A 16499-nucleotide genomic window follows, 5' to 3' on the forward strand; every position below is an offset into this window, starting at 1 on the left:
GACTGCCAAGCTCCTGCAGTTTGTAAATTGTATAATCAGATTTCAAACCCAGTTTCCTGTAGCTCCAAAGCCAATTGGCCCATAATGCCTTTTCCTTGCCAGGGTTGGGATTTGTGTTTGAGACAGTGAGCTGGGAGGAATTGAGAGTGCTAAAAAGAGGTTGAAGTGACAGCTCATGATTAAGTAGACAGGGAAGAGAGGAAGCCAAAGATGAAGGCTGGTGGATGGGAAGAAAAAAGAAGCTTCAGCGGCCTTCAGTTCTCTATGGTGTGGACAATGGCTGTAATGGCCTTAAAGAAACAAGGGAGCCTGTAGTTAGCCCCAGATGATGACAGTGAGAAGTGATGGGGGAGAAAGAAGTCTTAGAATTCTACCTGATCTAATAAGTTCTGGATCTCTAATAACAGTTCCAGATAGATTGTAGGTCTGAGAAAGGTAAAACAACAAAGCTTCTAGAAAAAGAAAATAAGCAAAGATTTCCTAAACAGGACATAAAGAGTGCTCATGATAAAGGAAAACAATAGACAAATGGGACTTTACTGAAGGATCTTTTCAGCAAAAACACTGTGCAGAGGACAAAAAATCAAGCAGCACAGCAGGAGATATTTCCGGTATATATGCCCAAGTCAATTTTAGGTCAGCGACTTGGACAAATGAGAAGTTACATGTAGTCACTTATTGAAACACTAATTCATTAATAAATATGATAGATTTGTATATTTCCAGAATTGTTTGTCTAATCCTCTTAAGGGCATTATGTCGCTAAGCAGCACAGCTAAGTGTTTGATCAGTTTAATTAGAATGATCATTTGTCACACTTTAGAAGCATTTGGCTCTTGGCTATGAAAATATCAAAGGGTGGGCAAAAAAGTATTAATTTTGCCTTTTTTGAAAATGATATTTCAAACTGTTAAAATCTAGTCACAGTTGAATTAGTAAGTAACCTTCAACTACTCGAGCCTACCCGATATGCTGATTAATCAGATGATGCATCCAACTTTTCCACAATTCTTTTTAATACTGTATTACACAGCCACATGCTTAGGATTTCTCTTATTGGCTGTTTTGAGAAAGCTGGCATCTAATTTTTGTCTTGTGTGAAGAACTAAAGTATTTTCCAACAGGTAGAATGAAACAAAAAAGACCCGTCTCGGGTTTATGTGTGGTGAAAAAGCTAGCATATACTGTGTCAGTACAAAGGAAACTGAGAACCCAAATAGCACTTAAAGTTGTGTGGTTAGGGATTATGAGGCATGACATAGCAATGAAACCGAGTTCACAGGCTGCACAGGAAAAACAGTGTCCTTACTTGATCATCTTCCTCTCTATACAGTGGACAGTGGGACAGAAAATCAGCACAAAATGAAGAGGCCACTGTCACATAACCTGTATACTTAGTGATATCATTATCCAGCCTTTGGTTTTCAAGATGAAGAAAGGGATAGAAAATTTGATTTATGTTGAATCACTTACCATAGGGTTTAGTTTACTTACCAAAGGCTTTAGTAAGCTCTTTACCAACTCTTTCTTACAGGAGGTTTTTTTGTTTTGTTTTGTTTTTGTTTTGAGATGGAGTCTCGCTCTGTTGCCCGGGCTGGAGTTCAGTGGCACGATCTCGGCTCACTGCAACCTCCACCTCCCGGGTTCAAGCAATTCTCCTGTCTCAGCCTGCCGAGTAGCTGGGACTACAGGCACCTGCCACCATGCCCAGCTAATTTTTGTATTTTTAGTAGAGATAGGGTTTCACCATATTGGTCAGGCTGGTCTTGAACTCCTGACCTCAAGTGATCCGCCCACCTCAGCCTCCCAAAGTGCTGGGATTACAGATGTGAGCCACCACACCCAGCCTGTTGTTGTTTTTGTTTGTTTGTTTTGTTTTTAGTAGAGAATTTAGGTCTCGCTGTGTTTCCCAGGCTGGTCTCAAAGTCCTGGACTCAAGGGATCCTCCCACCTCAGCCTCCCAAAGTGCTGGGGTTTTTGTTTGTTTGTTTTGTTTTGTTTTTAAAGAGAAAGCGATAGCCAGTGGGTCCCTGCCTATAAAGGTGGCCTTGTGTGGGTGCACCTGTGAGTGCTGCTGTGGCAGAGTGGTATACTGGTTTCCCATGGCTACTGTAATATATTACCACAAACTTACTGGCTTAAAACAACACAAATTTATTCTCTCTGGTTCTGGTCCTTGGTGTTCCTTAGCTCATGGCCACATAACTCAAAATCTCTGTTTTATTCTACATCCCCTTTTCCTCTGTGTGTGTCTTCTCCTTTTCTTTGTCTGTGTCAGAACTCTCTCTGCCTCTGTCTTACAAGGATACATGTAATTGTATTTAGGCCCACTTGGATTATCCAGGATAAGCACCTCCTCTCAGTATCCTTCACTTAATCATATGTTTGGGGGTCATATATGGTAAAATATTCTCTCTTAGCCATATAAGGTAATATCTACAAGCTCAGGGGATTAGGAAGTGAACATAATTTTTTAAGGGTGGGGTCAGTGTGTATTTTTCAGCCAACTGCAGTTGGTTTTTCCAGCTGTGAGTACATCTGCATCAGGAGATGCCTGCAGAAGTAAATTTGGGAGCATCTGCATGCCATGAGTATGCAGGGGAAGTCACCTATGAGAACCTCTTGTGTGCTGACCTGGAGTTAGAGCTGCTGTGTTTGTCTGGGGAGGAGGGTGGGAGATGGAGATGGAGAGAGTATTTTGAAAGAAACTTGAGGGAGGATATCAAATGTACAAGATATTTTTCTAAAGCTAGGTAGTAACTGGTTTGAAAAAGTCTAAGAGGTAATAACTTCAAGCTAATTTTAAGAGTATGTTTTTCTCTCTGAACTATTTGATGATAAGCAAATATTAACCAAATTATGGAGACTGAATTTAGAGAACTTGTGTGCCAGTGTGACAATTAGCAAAGTTTTATTAGAAATAAAGTGCCGGGCTGGGCATGGTGGCTCATGCCTGTAATCCCAGCACTTCGGGAGGTCAAGGTGGGCGGATCACCTGAGGTCAGGAGTTCGAGACCAGCCTGGCCAACATGGTGAAACCCCATTTTTTGTAAAAATACAAAAAATTAGCCAGCGTGGTGGCACGTGCCTATAGTCCCAGCTACTTGGGAGGCTGAGGCATGAGAATTGCTTCAACCCCGGCAGGTGGAGGTTGCAATGAGCCAAGATCGTGCCACTGCACTCCAGCCTGGGTGACAGAGTAAGACTCTGTCTAAAAAAAAAAAAGAAAAAGAAAGAAAGAAACAAAGTGCCATCCAATAGAATATTAATTAATACTTATCATCAAATAGTTGAGAAAGAAAAAAATGCTCTTAAAATTTGCTCGAAGTTATTACCTCTTAGACTCTTTCAAACCAGTTATTACTTAGCTTTAGAAAAATCTCCTGTACATTTGATATCCTCCCTCAGGATCCTTTCAAAATACTTATTTGCTTATGTTTTGATCTTAAACCTTTTTTATTGTCAACACACACCTCTCTTCTGTATCGGATCTCCTGCTTTCTATGTCTTCGTGTTTTCCTCTTCTTTGCTTGTCCCTCTGTCTTTCCCTCCCCTCCCCTCCCTTCCCCTCCCCTCCCCTCCCTTCCCCTCCCCTCCCTTCCCCTCCCCTTCCCTCCCATCCCCTCCTCTCCCCTCCCTTCCCCTCCATTTCCCTCCCCTCCCATCCTTTTCCTTTCCTTTCCTTTTCCTTTTCCTTCCCTTCTTCCCTCTTTCCCTCCTTCTGTCCTTCCATCCTTCCTTCCTTCCTTTCTTCCTTCCTCTCTTCCTTCTTTCCTTCCTCCCCTTTCTTTCTTTTTAATGTAGCACACCCTCCGTTAGCTTCCTGAGAGGGTAAAGTTTTTGAGATCTTAAATGTCTATAAATATTTTTACACTATTCTCATTCTTGATTTATAGTCTGGGCCTAAAATTCAAGGTTGGGAATAATTTTCCTTTAGAATATTCAAGGCTTTAGTCCACTGCCCCCTAGCTTCTGAACTTACTGTTAAGAAGACCAAAGCCATTCTAAAACCTAAGTTTGTTTTTCTGTCTGGTAGTTAGTAGTATTTTCTCTCTTTATGTTCAATCTTTTGTCCATCTTTGGTGTGCCGTTTCAGTCTGGAAAATTAAGGTCTTTAAGATCTGAAACATCTTCATTAGTTTTATTGATGCTTTCTTCCCCTCACTTTTCCCTGTTCTCTTTTTCTGGAATTCTGATTATTTGGATATTAGACTTTCTGGATTCACTGGTTCTTTAATTTTCTTATGTTTGCTGTCATATTTCTTTGTTTTAAATCTTCTTGCCCTACTTTCTGGGTGATTTCCTCACCTTTATTTCCCTTTTCCTCTTTTTTTTTTCTGGGTTTTCAAAGAGGCAATTTTCCAGCTTTTCTATTGAGTTTTGCATGTTTGAAATTTCTTTCTTTCTTTCTTTCTTTCTTTTTTTAGCATCCCTTTCTTGTTTGATGGATGATGCAATATCTTCTGTCACCCCTCTGAGGTTATTGACATTTTCTGCTCCCTGCACAGGGAAACCTTGGTGTCCTCCAAGTGGCTTTCTTTATGTTTGTTTTGATCTGTGTTTCATGTTTGAGTTTTTCCTCAGATATCTGGTGATTGTGGCTTGCCTGCTTCTGTTTAAGAGTGAGTCCCCAAGGGAGCTGATTTGAGAGCTTCAAGCACTCAAGTGGGCCTTTTAAACTGAGGGCTTCATGGACAGAGCTGGTCCTGTAAGGAAGCCCACTCTCACTACAGTAGCAGTATCCTGAGGTTTTCCTGTTAGACTGGGCAGATTTCACAGAGATCTCACAAGCTTTTGCCTGAAAGCTACAGGTCTGGCTACCATTAAGAAAAAAAAAAAACTACTAAATAACTTAAAAAGCTTCCCAAGACATGGTGCCTTTTTTTCCCGCTTTTCTTTCTTTCCATACTATAGCCATATGTACTCTGAAAAATAAGACTTTATTAAAGATAAAGACTATAAGTAAATTTTATTTATTTATTTATTTATTTGAGATAGGGTCTCACTCTATCACCCAGGCTGGAGTGCAGTGGCATGATCTTGGCTCACTGCAACCTCTGCCTCCCGGGTTGAAGAGATTCTCCTGCCTCAGCCTCCTGAGTAGCTGGGATTACAGGTGCCTGCCACCGTGCCCAGCTAACTTTGTTTTGTATTTTTTAGTAGAGATGGGGTTTCACCATGTTGGTCATGCTGGCCTTGAACTCCTGACCTCAAGTGATCCTCCCACCTCCCAAAGTGCTGGGATTGCAGGCATGAGCCACCACACCTGACCTATAAGTAAATTTGACAGTTAAAAAAAATCCAGCAAAGACTTTCAAACTGACCTTCCCCTGCAATTAGGACACCTTAGTATTTTACTGTTAGATGATTCAACCTAAGGATATTATTTGATGGCCTTTTGGGTTTGGATATCAATTTAGGAAGATAAATGTAGATACATTATGCCTTATATACAATGGACATAAAAATGACTCTTCTTGCCTGGGCACAGTGGTTCATGCCTGTAATCCTAGCACTTTGGGAGGCTGAGGCGGCAAATCACTTGAGGTCAGGGGTTTGACATCAGCCTGGCCAACCAACATGGTGAAACCCCGCTTCTACTAAAAATATTAAAAATAAGCCGGGCATGGTGGCACATGCCTGTAATCCCAGCTACTTGGGAGGCTGAGGCAGTGAAATCACTTGAACCCAGGAGGCAGAGGGTGCAGTGAGCCCAGATTGCGCCACTGCACTCCAGCCTGTGCACCAAGTGTGAGACAATGTTTCAAAAAACAAAAAAAACAAAAAAAACCACACCTCTCTCTCTGCTGGAATGGCTCAGAGGCTGGGACAAGGACAGGGGTAGAGGGTTGTTTAAACCCAAGCTACTCACTCTTGCCTTTGTATCTTGCTATATTCGTGTAGGGCATGAATTTATCTACATGGATATAGCAAGATATAAAATCAAGGCTAGGTGCAGTGGTTCACGTCTGTAATTCCAACACTTTGGGAGACCAAGGCAGGAGGATCAGAAGTTCAAACCAGCCTGGGCAACATAGCAAGACCCTGTCTCTAAAAAAATAAAAAACTTAGCCACGTGTGGTGGTGCACGCCTGTAGTCCCAGCTCCTCACGAGGCTAAGGAAGAAGGATTGCTTGAGCCGAGAGTTTGAGGCTGCAGTTAGCTATCATTGTACCACCACAATCCAACTTGGGCTACAGAGTGAGATCCTATCTCAAAAACAAACAAACAAATAAACGAAAACCCAAAAAAGTCAAGGAGGTCCTGAACCACTTAGTTAATCCTAAAATCCCTGTATGCAAATAGGTAAGCAGGTGCCTGACTTTCAATATGGTTTCAGAGACTGGATAACCTTGTGTCCTGGGGCCCAAGGGGATGGTCTTTGATTAATATCTGACTGTGCCTAGGGCTCAGCTTTCAGTTTGTCCCAGCCCCAGGACCTCCGGTCTCCTCAGGGCTCCTGCCAGAGCAAGATTGCTTCCGGCACTTGCTCCTTATTTCCTGACCTCAGCCGGATGCCATTTTGATAGGGATTCCCTACCCTCCTCTGTCTCTGCAGCCCTGCCAGGGCTGGAGTCTCTACCTGACCCCATTCTGAAGCACCCACTACATCTTCATCTTTGCTTTTGGATCTCTCAGGTGTCAGCCACTGGCCCCAGTCCCTTATTGCTGCCCTACCATTACCCTCTGCCCAGATTCCCAGCTCGGAGCCACATGAGCCCTTTCCCTTCTCCTTGGAGGAGTGGTATCTTCAATTGCAATGCACTGTGTTTTCTTCATTAAAGCATTGTTGTAAGTGGTGGTTAGGAACTCTAACTCTGTTATGACTTCCCACATGGCCTGGACTCCACCAATTATAACACATTTTAAAGGAATAGTATATGTTTTGATTTCCAGGTCATAAATTTGAACAACCCATGTTTTGGCATAGGTTCCATTGGGAAGTTGGGGGCTGCCTTGCCATATCATGCAAGGGAGAAAAAATGTCATCATCAAATATTCATTAAGCTCCCACTTGTGCCTCGTGCTGTTGTGCCTGCTGAGTCTGTGAGGCCTCTGCTGGGCCTGTTTTTATAAACTCTAATAAGGCCGCCTTACAAATTGCCCTCTGAAACTCAGCACACTGTAGAGGTTTCCCTGACATACCCTGTGTCATGCTAATGGGGAGGATTAAGGCAAGAAGTGTTCCTAGTCTGACAGAGTGCAATTGTAATTTAAATATGTCCTTTCCTGGAGCCCGAGTTCTTTTAGTCACTGAGCCTGCGCTAATTTGTGTGATTCTTTTAGGGGCCAGGGCACTCTTCTTAGGGTTTTTTAAAATTAATACTTCCTATCGGTTCAGTGTTTTATTTCAAGTGAGGCATTCTTAGAATAATGTGACACAGAGTGATTTCTGAAAGATTAAAGCAGTGTGTTCTGAGGTGAGCCTTACAATTAATTGCCTGAATTGGCTCTAATTATACATAAAGAGCCAAGCTATTAGTAAGAAGAAGTGACTTCAGAAAGTACAGTTGGTCCCAAAGACCGAATAACTATTGCAAACAGTAATCAGTGAGGTGGTACTTATTGTATAAAACACCTTAGCTGGAAATTACTTGTGTCCATTATAATTGGGGTTTCCCCTTACACTTGGTTATTTCCTTTTCAGTGAAAGTATGCAATTTTTTAAACGCAGAGGCTAAAACTAAAATAGCTCATTGGAAAACATTTTTATGTAAACGAGTGTGCCCTGTGTGAACAAGGACCCTCTTGATAATTTTTTTTTTTTTTTTTTTGAGATGAGTCTTTCTTTGTCACCCAGGCTGGAGTGCAATGGTGCTATCTCAGCTGACTGCAACCTCCAACTCCCGGGTTCAAGCGATTCTCCCACCTCAGCCTCCCGAGTAGCTGGGATTACAGGTGCACACCAACACACTCGGCTAATTTTTTGTATCTTTAGTACAGACAGGGTTTCACTGTGTCAATCAGGCTGGTCTTGAACTCCTGGCCTCGTGATCCGCCTGCCTCGGCCTCCCAAAGTGCTGGGATTACTGGCGTGAGCCAACACGCCCAGCCGAGCACGGACCCTCTTGATTGCTCCTCTTTAGATACTTTTGGAAGCTCTTCTTCCACCCACCTAAAATGTCAGTGCTTCCAGGAATTTATCCTCAGTCTTCTCACTCCATACTGCCTCCCTGCTTGACCGCATCAAGTTCTGACTCTGCTAGCAAATTCCAAATTTATCTATCTGGGCCAGGTCCCTTCTGAATTCCAGAGGCACATTTTCGTATGGTTATCTTACAGGAATTACAAACTTGTGCATGCCCAAAACAGAACCGTAGACCATGATTGTCCCTCCCAAATCCACCCTTTCCCACCCTGCCCCGGCTCTTCCACTTGGGAGATCACCCAACACTAAACTCCATGTCTTGTTGATTCTACCGCTAACCATGTGTCTCCATCCTCATCACCCTGCCCTTTTTCATGCCTCCATCGTCTCCTTCCTAGACTGTAACAGAAGCCTTGCTACTGGTCTCCATCAATCCAATTTGCTTCCTGCCAAACTATACACACCTGCTAGGAAAATATTAAAAGCACAAGTCTGATCATGTCACTATGTGCTTAAACACATGCAGTTGCTGTCAGTTATTTGACAAATTTGACCAATCATTGTCTTTTATTTGTGTGGCTGTTTGAACTTATATGTTCCCCATTCCTAATTTACAACAGCCCAGACCGACTGGTCATCTTTTAGGTGCTTGAATTCATGTAGATGGTTTACTGCATAAGGCCTTTGCACAAGTGTCTGCTGTGACTGGACTGCTCTTCCTCCTGTCCTCTGCCTAGCTACTGCCTGCTTGCCCTTCTCATCTTCGGTGTCATTCCTCGGTGGCATTTCCAAAAGCCCTCCCCAGTTGGTTAGTTCCCCTACTAAATATGCCAACAGCATCCTGTATTTCCCAGCACTCATTATAATTATAATTAATCAAGTATTTGTATAATTACTTGTTTGATGACTGATGATGTCCCACTATCCTGTAAACTCCCTAAGAGCAGGGACCATGCCTGTCTGGCACACTATTCTCTCCCCAGTGCCTTTCATAACAAATATTTGCCAACTGAATGTGTAATGAATGCAGTTGGACAGAAGCCGTGGCATATGTTATATGTATTTGAACTTATGTTTGAATATGGGGTATCTGATGTTCTAGGAGCCTGACTACTTCCCACTCCAAAATAAGGCAATCCTGTAAAGGCCTTATATAGATCTTGCTAACTGTTCAGCTGTTACATCCTCTTTCCCCTTTCATTCTGGAAGTAGATTGGTCAAGAGTTCTACCAGAGAAACACAACCGATAGAAGATAAAAGATTTATTGCACACATTGGCTTGCTCATTTGTGGGGGCTGGCTAGGCAAGTACAAAATCAATCCATAGGACAGGCTGTCTGGACAAACAGGCTGGAATTCTCTGGCACAGGGTGGGGCTGCTGTTCACAGGTGGAATTTCTTCCCGGGGAACTCGGCCCCGCCCTTAAGGCTTCAACTGATTCAATCAGGCCCACTTATAATCTTCACTTAAAGTCAACTGATTATGGACTTTAGTCACATCTACAAAATACTTTCACATGGAACCAGGCACGGTGGCTCATGCCTGTAATCCCAGCTACTCGGGAGGCTGAGACAGGAGGATCACTTGAGCCCAGGAGTTTGAAGCCAGCCTAGGCAACATAGTGAGACCCTGTCTCTTAAAAAAAAAATTTTTTTTTAATCAGCCAGGTATGGTGGCACATGCTTGTAGTTCCAGCTACTCAAGAGGCTGAGGCAGGAGGATTGCTTGAGCCCAGGAGATCGAGGCTGCTGTGAGCTGTGATCATACCACTGCATTCACTCTGGGCAACAGAACAAGACCGTGTCTCTAAACAAACAAAAACCTTTACGGCAATGCCTGGATTAGTGTTTGGTTTAATAACTAGACGGTAGCTTGTAACAAAGTTGACACATAAAATTGACCATCAAATAAGTCTTTGATGCAAAGTACTGGTTTAAAAGCAAAATTATCCTTTTTTTTTAAAAAAAAAAAAAAAAGAAAAAACAGAAACAAAAAAACCTTGGTACTTCTGGGATTGGGAATGGTAATGAAATGTTTTATTCAGTGGGTTTCTTATTAGTTATGAGCTGTGGAAGTAATGTCTATATAAAATAAGTTTTTACCTATTCTGCTGATGTATGCCAAATAACCTCATTCCTCTGCTATCCAAAACAAATGTGTCACTATTCAAATGTGAATCAGTAATAAAATTCTGGAAAAATTGGCCCTTTTATGTGTAGTGTTTCTAATAAGTGGACAACTGTGTCTTCCACAGGTGCCTTTTTGTTTGTTATCACAGCAAACATTTACTGAGCTCAGAGCAGGGCAGTGGAGATGAGGCTGAATACCACCTAATTTCAAGGCTTTGCATTGGATTGTGGTAGACAAATAAGTAAAACCTAATTGCAGGCCCAGAGTTCTGTGAGGTTGGAGTATAGACGGCGAGAGAGACCTAGTTTGCTGCCAGAGCTTGGGGACCCAGCTTTATTCTGCAGAGAGAGAAGAAGCCCTCTCTCTTGGGGAGTGTCATGTTCCTGTGATTTTGGGAGAGGAGTCTGGTGAAGTAAGGGAAGGGAGGGAGAGTGTTAGTGGCAGGAGTTGGAGCTGAAACTTTGGCAGCAATGTTGAAAAAAAGAGGCTGGGTTCTAGCACTAGCAGAGTTTTGTCAACTGAGGAGATGACTTTGAGGTGACCAGTAATGGAGGTGTGTGGTACTGGAGGAAAAATGAATGTTTAGTTCTGGGGCAGGTGAAGGGGACAAAAGATAAGAGTTGCTATGTATTGTGCATCTACACTGGGTCTGGTGCGTGACACACACACAATTTCATTTATTGGTTTGGAGGCTGGTATTATTTCTAGCCTGGGTGAAATCACCTAAGGAGGGTCTTGAACCAAGGGAGAAGTTTGAGGAAGGTCCTAACTTACTCATTTGAGGGGGCTGGCTAGGCAAGTACAAAATCAATCCATAGGACCTTGATACCAAAGATTATTTTTTACGTCTTTCATCTTTTTATGAAGGGTAATATAGACATGCCACTTTAAATATTATCTGACAGCTGATTCTAAGAGGATATCTGTTTGTATTTAAATGTTGGTTAGTAGATATTGGAAAGGGGGAAAAAAGGATTACATTCATGAATGATTTCTCTGTGTTGTCTTATAACTCCCAAAGTGAATTGAGAAAGCAGAGGTTTTTGGCCCTGAATATACCCCTTGGTACATGAAATCATATTCACTCAATTTACTTTTTAAAAAGGCAAGTATGAAAGACTCTCACTGACCATATCTGGGAAAACTAGAGTGTCAAAATAAATGAGAGTAACAGATTGTAAGTCATTACATGAAATAGGATTCAATGAGTCTGTGTTGATAAAAATAAATAAGCGGAGGTGAGAGAGAGGAAGCTCTTCTTTTATTGGTTGGGAATGCTGACCAATGAATGTAGGAGGAATGTAGGAACTAGAATAATCACCATTTGGCAAACATAGTGATGATTGATTAAGGCAGGAATTGTCAATGGATGCTAAGTTTGGTGGATGCTAAGAATGGAGGCTTGAGGAACAGGATATTGGCATAGTCTCATAGTGTTTCTCTACAACGTACCTATCAATTACGAGGAGGAAAATGGTGACTTTATGTTTTTTTGGCATCTTCCTGCCAGGAATGCGTGGCCTGAGTCTGGTCATGAGGAGACATCAGATGGATTCAAATTGAGGGTGACCTGAGTCATCTGAGAGAATAAAAGGTTTGGCTCGTTAAAACTGTCAAGGATGAGAGGCAAGGAAAGACCGAGAAACTACTCCACGCTGAAGAAGAGATTGGATAACTAAATGTAATGCATGGTCCCAAATTGGATCCTGGGCCTGGAAGGAGAAAGAGCCACTGTTGGGACGAGCTGAATGGCATTTGTGAATTAGATAGTAATATTCTATTAGCATTCAGTCACTGATTGAGCTAGTCAGATGATTATTATATAAGAGAGTGCCTTTGTTTTGGGAAATACATACTGGAATATACAGGAGTGAAGGGGCATCATATCCACAATTCACTCTTAAATGATTCAGAAAGTGCTGAAGACTAAATAATCCAATGTCTAAGTGAAAGGGAAAGAGGAGTGTGAGTTCTTTGTACTGTTCATGCAACTTAAGTTATTTTAAAATAGAGTATTTTTAAAGGTGATGAAACTCAAGGAAGGACCAAAGAACTGTTTTGAATTGCAGGAAACTGAGAGGCATGACAAATACCATGAATGATCCTGAACTGAATCCTTTTGCTACAAAAGAAGTCAGTGGGATGGTGAAGTGGCTACATTGTCCGAGGTGTATACTCGGGGTTTCGTCATCGCACGCCAGGAAAATTTAGCACACAGACACACACGAGTTTAGGAGTGGAGGTTTAATAGGCAGAAGAGAAGAGAAAGAGAAACCGCTCTCTCTATAGAGAAAGGGGTCTCCCAGTGGAAGGGACCAGCAGGTGGTGAATGTGCCTGATTTTATAGTCAGGTTTGAGGAGGTGGTGTCTGATTTACATAGGGCTCACAGATTGGTTCCATCAGGTATGACATTTACATAGTGCATAGGGAAGGCTGGTTGCCCCACCCTAATCTTATTATGCAAATAGCCTTTCCAGTTGATCTGAACCATCTTGTCTGCTTCTTACTGTACCGGTGGCTGACAAAGAGAAGGGAAGATGGAGCCGCCATCTCGAACATGATTGGCACAACTGCCGGCATCTATGTCTGCAGCTCAATTTTACAAGCTACTCATTGTTAGAAAGGAAAATAATTTGGGGCTGGTTTCATGAAAAGGAAAACCTTATGGAGGACTTCCGTGTCCTCACTATCTGCCCAAGTAATTTCTTCCTAACTTTTGTATCAGTGGTTGGCAGTTTCAATAGGGTTTTTGAGTGAAGCAGATATGGACGTTCTTTGTACTGTTCTGAGAGTTTACCTGTAAGTTTGAAATTGTTTTAAAATAAATTTTTTAAGGTTTCAAGAACTTTCCCTCAAGCCCAAAAAAGTTTTAATTTCCTTTTTCTTTGACCAGAATAGGATAGAATTTGTATCTGCTATAAAAGGCTAACCAGACTGTGCTTTTAAAAAGGAGGTTGGAAGGTGTTAAAGATTTTATTTTACAAGTAGAAAATGCCTACGTGGTCCATCTGTAGACAAGTCAGCCTCTTGACTCTTTGTCCTCAGATGTAAATTGAGGATAACAGTTTCTGCCTGGCCTCTCTTGTTGGGTGAGTCCTTAGGGCAAACAGATAAATCTGTAAGCATTATTTAAAAAAATTAAAAAAAAAAAAAGAGAGAGAGAGCATGCTATAGGAAGGTAAGCTATTCTTGACAAAATGCTCTTCATTCTATTAATAGAGGTATTCTGGGTTGGTAATGGAAATGGCTTTCCCCTTGTTTGCTTCTCAAACATCTCCTTACCATCTTTTCCATGATTCTCTTTCAACTTCTTCCTCTTTTACTGACTTTTTTCTCTCCCTGTCTTTTATCCCCCTTCTTTTTTTTTTTTTTTTTTTTTTCTGATGGAGTCTTGCTCTGTTGCCCAGGCTGGAGGGCAGTGGCACGATCTCTGCCCCCTGCAACCTCTGCCTCCCGGGTTCAGGTGATTCTCCTGCCTCAGCCTCCCGAGTAGCTGGGAATACAGGTGTACGTCACCATGCCCAGCTGATTTTTGTATTTTTAGTAGAGATGGGGTTTTGTCATGTTGTCCAGGCTAGTCTTGAACTCCTGACCTCGTGATCTGCCCACCTCAGCCTCCCAAAGTGCTGGGATTACAGATGTGAGCCACCACACCCAGCCTATCCCTGCTCCTTTTTAATTAGACCTGAATTTTTACCTCTTGTACATAATTCTTTGCTTTTTTTTTTATTCTCTCCACTCCTGACTCTTCTGTCTTTGACAGTTTTGTTTCCCTACTTACCCGCTTTGACTCGATTCCCTTTTTGTTGTAGCCTGAAGGATTCTAGATGTAATCCTACTTGTCCAATTTGCCTTTATTCAAGAGCAAGACCAACATAAAATAGACTGTTAGTGATAGACTGTAAAAAAATGGAGTTTTATTAAAGATACCATTTAATGAATGCTTACTGTGGGCCAAGAATTGGGTTGGTTGCATCATCTATATTCAGATTTAAACCACACAACAACATTTTGGAGTAGGTATTTCTATCCCCATTTTACAAAATAGGAAATGGAAGCACAGAAGTAGTACAGCTTACTGAAAATAAAAAATAGTAGGTGGCAAAGCCAAGTTTCCAGATCCCAAGGTGAATTTCAAAACCTGTGGTGCTTTAATCCTACAATCTGGCCTAAGGGTATTAGTTCCATAACAATTGGGTTTGGAGATAGCACCCTAGGGGCCAAGGGTGTCATTTGCATGAGAATCAATGAGGAGCCAGAGAAAGTGAGTTTTGTAGCAGGTATTAGGCTAGGGTGTTGGGGAGGGAAACTGAAATATGTGTCAGCCTCCGAATGGCTGATTCTTGGCAAGTAATTATTTATAATCAGTGCGTGTTGCTGCTGAAAGCCATCCCATCGGACCCCTTTCCAGCAAGATTCTACTTTTGGAGTGTAACAGCAACTAATTACGTGCTGTTAAATCCAAGACCCATTTTATATTCAGAGGTTCCAGTGGTAAACCTCACATGTCAGGAGCAATTAGTGACACTGTGGCATGTCATCTTCAATGTGCTGAACTGTGGACAATAAATCCTAGCAGGCTGGATAGGTTAAAATAACCACATTCGCCATCATCCTCACTGCCTTCCGAGCAATGCTATTTCAAGGCAACAGGTTCAGGATGTCCTCCTAAGTGGTGGTCTGGGGATTTCAGAAACATAAAAATATGATTAATACTGAAAGTTTTAAGATTTCGAGTGCTTAGGAAAGAGGCTGGAGATATCGACAGAGGATAATGTCATGCTGTAGGTCTAAAAGCTGACCATGGAGGTGTCTGTTCCCCCATAGCTCAAATGTAATAACTACTATGTGCTGATAGAACCTGAGGCATACACATAACAAATGCTAGAATGTGGAAACTGGTTTGGCTGAGGCTTTAGACATCGAGTTCCATTTTGCTGATTGACTACCTTGGATTAATGGGAAGTATATCCTCCACCCCCACCCCCGCCTTTTTTTAAGTTAAAAAATGAACAATCTCCTTCTTTTTTGGGGGGCTGGGGAGGCGGGTGGACAGGGTCTTACTCTGTCACCTACGCTGGAGTGCAGTGGGGTGATCTTGGCTCACTGTAACCTCTAACTCCCAGGTTCAAGTGATCCTCCCACCTCAGTCTCCTTAGTAGCTGGGACTTCAGATGCACACCACCATGGCTGGGCCTTTTTTAAAATTTTGTATCATTTTGTAGACACAGGGTCTCGCCATGTTGCCCAGGCTGGTCTTGAACTCCTGGGCTCAAGCAACCCATCTGCCTCAGCTTCCCAAAGTGCTGGGATTACAGGCGTGAGCCACTGTGCCCAGCCAAAAAATGAATAGTGTTCTTATTGGAATTTGAAATCTTTGTTTATAAAATATATCTCATAGTACACATCCTTATTCAATTTCGTAGGGAAAAATGCAGAAGCTGAAATGTATTTTTCTGTTGAAAGTAAAATGTGATGTTGCAGCAGCAGCAGATGAGTTGTCTATGCAGCCATACTCTGTCACTTATGGTTCTACTTCTGTTGCTGACATCAGGTTGATCTCCTAAAGGGGGATATTCTCATCGATCTTGGATTTTTAGGATGTTGCTGAGATGCTGCATGGAAATATGCAGTAACAGGACATTGCTGGAGTGTGGCTGAGCAGTGAAAGCATCTGAAAAAAATCGCCCTCTTGGGAGACCCAGGCTGTGTCCATTAAGCCAGGATCTGCCCAGAGTGCCGGCTTTCTGGTGGGTTTAGCTCAGAGGTAATTGACTCTTCAGCCCATTGAGGCAGCTCAGGGCTCTCTGAGGTAAAGAAGCTCTTTGTTTCCCCCTCCATTCTGGGGCTTGGCTATTTCAACTAGACTATTCATATCAAATGTAAATTCCAACCACCAAAAACAGCCTGTGGAAATCTTGATTGTGTGCAGTTTAGAGATGGCCAGAGAAAGAATAAGAAAAGAAGATAAATAGATATAAATTGAATAAAAATAAAGAATTTGAGAGAAGTTGTTTAAATTTGGGTGACCACAGGGTATTGTCAACTATTTTAGTGTAGGGTAGAAACATCACTGGGAAACATCTAATAAGCAGGTAGTACTACTTGAAAGAATGCATTGTAAAGATAATATACAGCTCTTTAATACGTGACTGGGTCATTATTGAGCGAAACTGAAGGAAATACTCTGAAAGAGTAGATGAAGCTATGAGCATGGTGTATTGGAAATGTATGTTAAGTTCTAAGATAATTATTTGATCAGAAATCTTTGTCGATTA

At 42.0% G+C, this 16499-nt stretch overlaps 1 protein-coding gene across 27 annotated transcripts in view; it reads left to right on the top strand.

Moving 5' to 3' along the window:
* The window catches only part of OSBPL6 (oxysterol binding protein like 6), a 202717-nt gene that overhangs the window by 11873 nt on the left and 174345 nt on the right, over positions 1 to 16499 (top strand). For 3 of the 27 annotated variants that reach the window (XM_034954580.3, XM_034954581.3, XM_063595456.1), the window contains exon 2: positions 11731 to 11901. The exons of the other annotated variants lie outside the window; for them this stretch is intronic. The gene's annotated coding sequence lies outside the window, so the exon portion shown is untranslated. The remainder of the gene's footprint in view (positions 1 to 11730; positions 11902 to 16499) is intronic. 27 annotated transcript variants of the gene reach the window in all.

The sequence above is a fragment of the Pan paniscus genome, chromosome 13, assembly GCF_029289425.2.
Source record: "Pan paniscus chromosome 13, NHGRI_mPanPan1-v2.0_pri, whole genome shotgun sequence".
Taxonomy (NCBI): domain Eukaryota; kingdom Metazoa; phylum Chordata; class Mammalia; order Primates; family Hominidae; genus Pan; species Pan paniscus.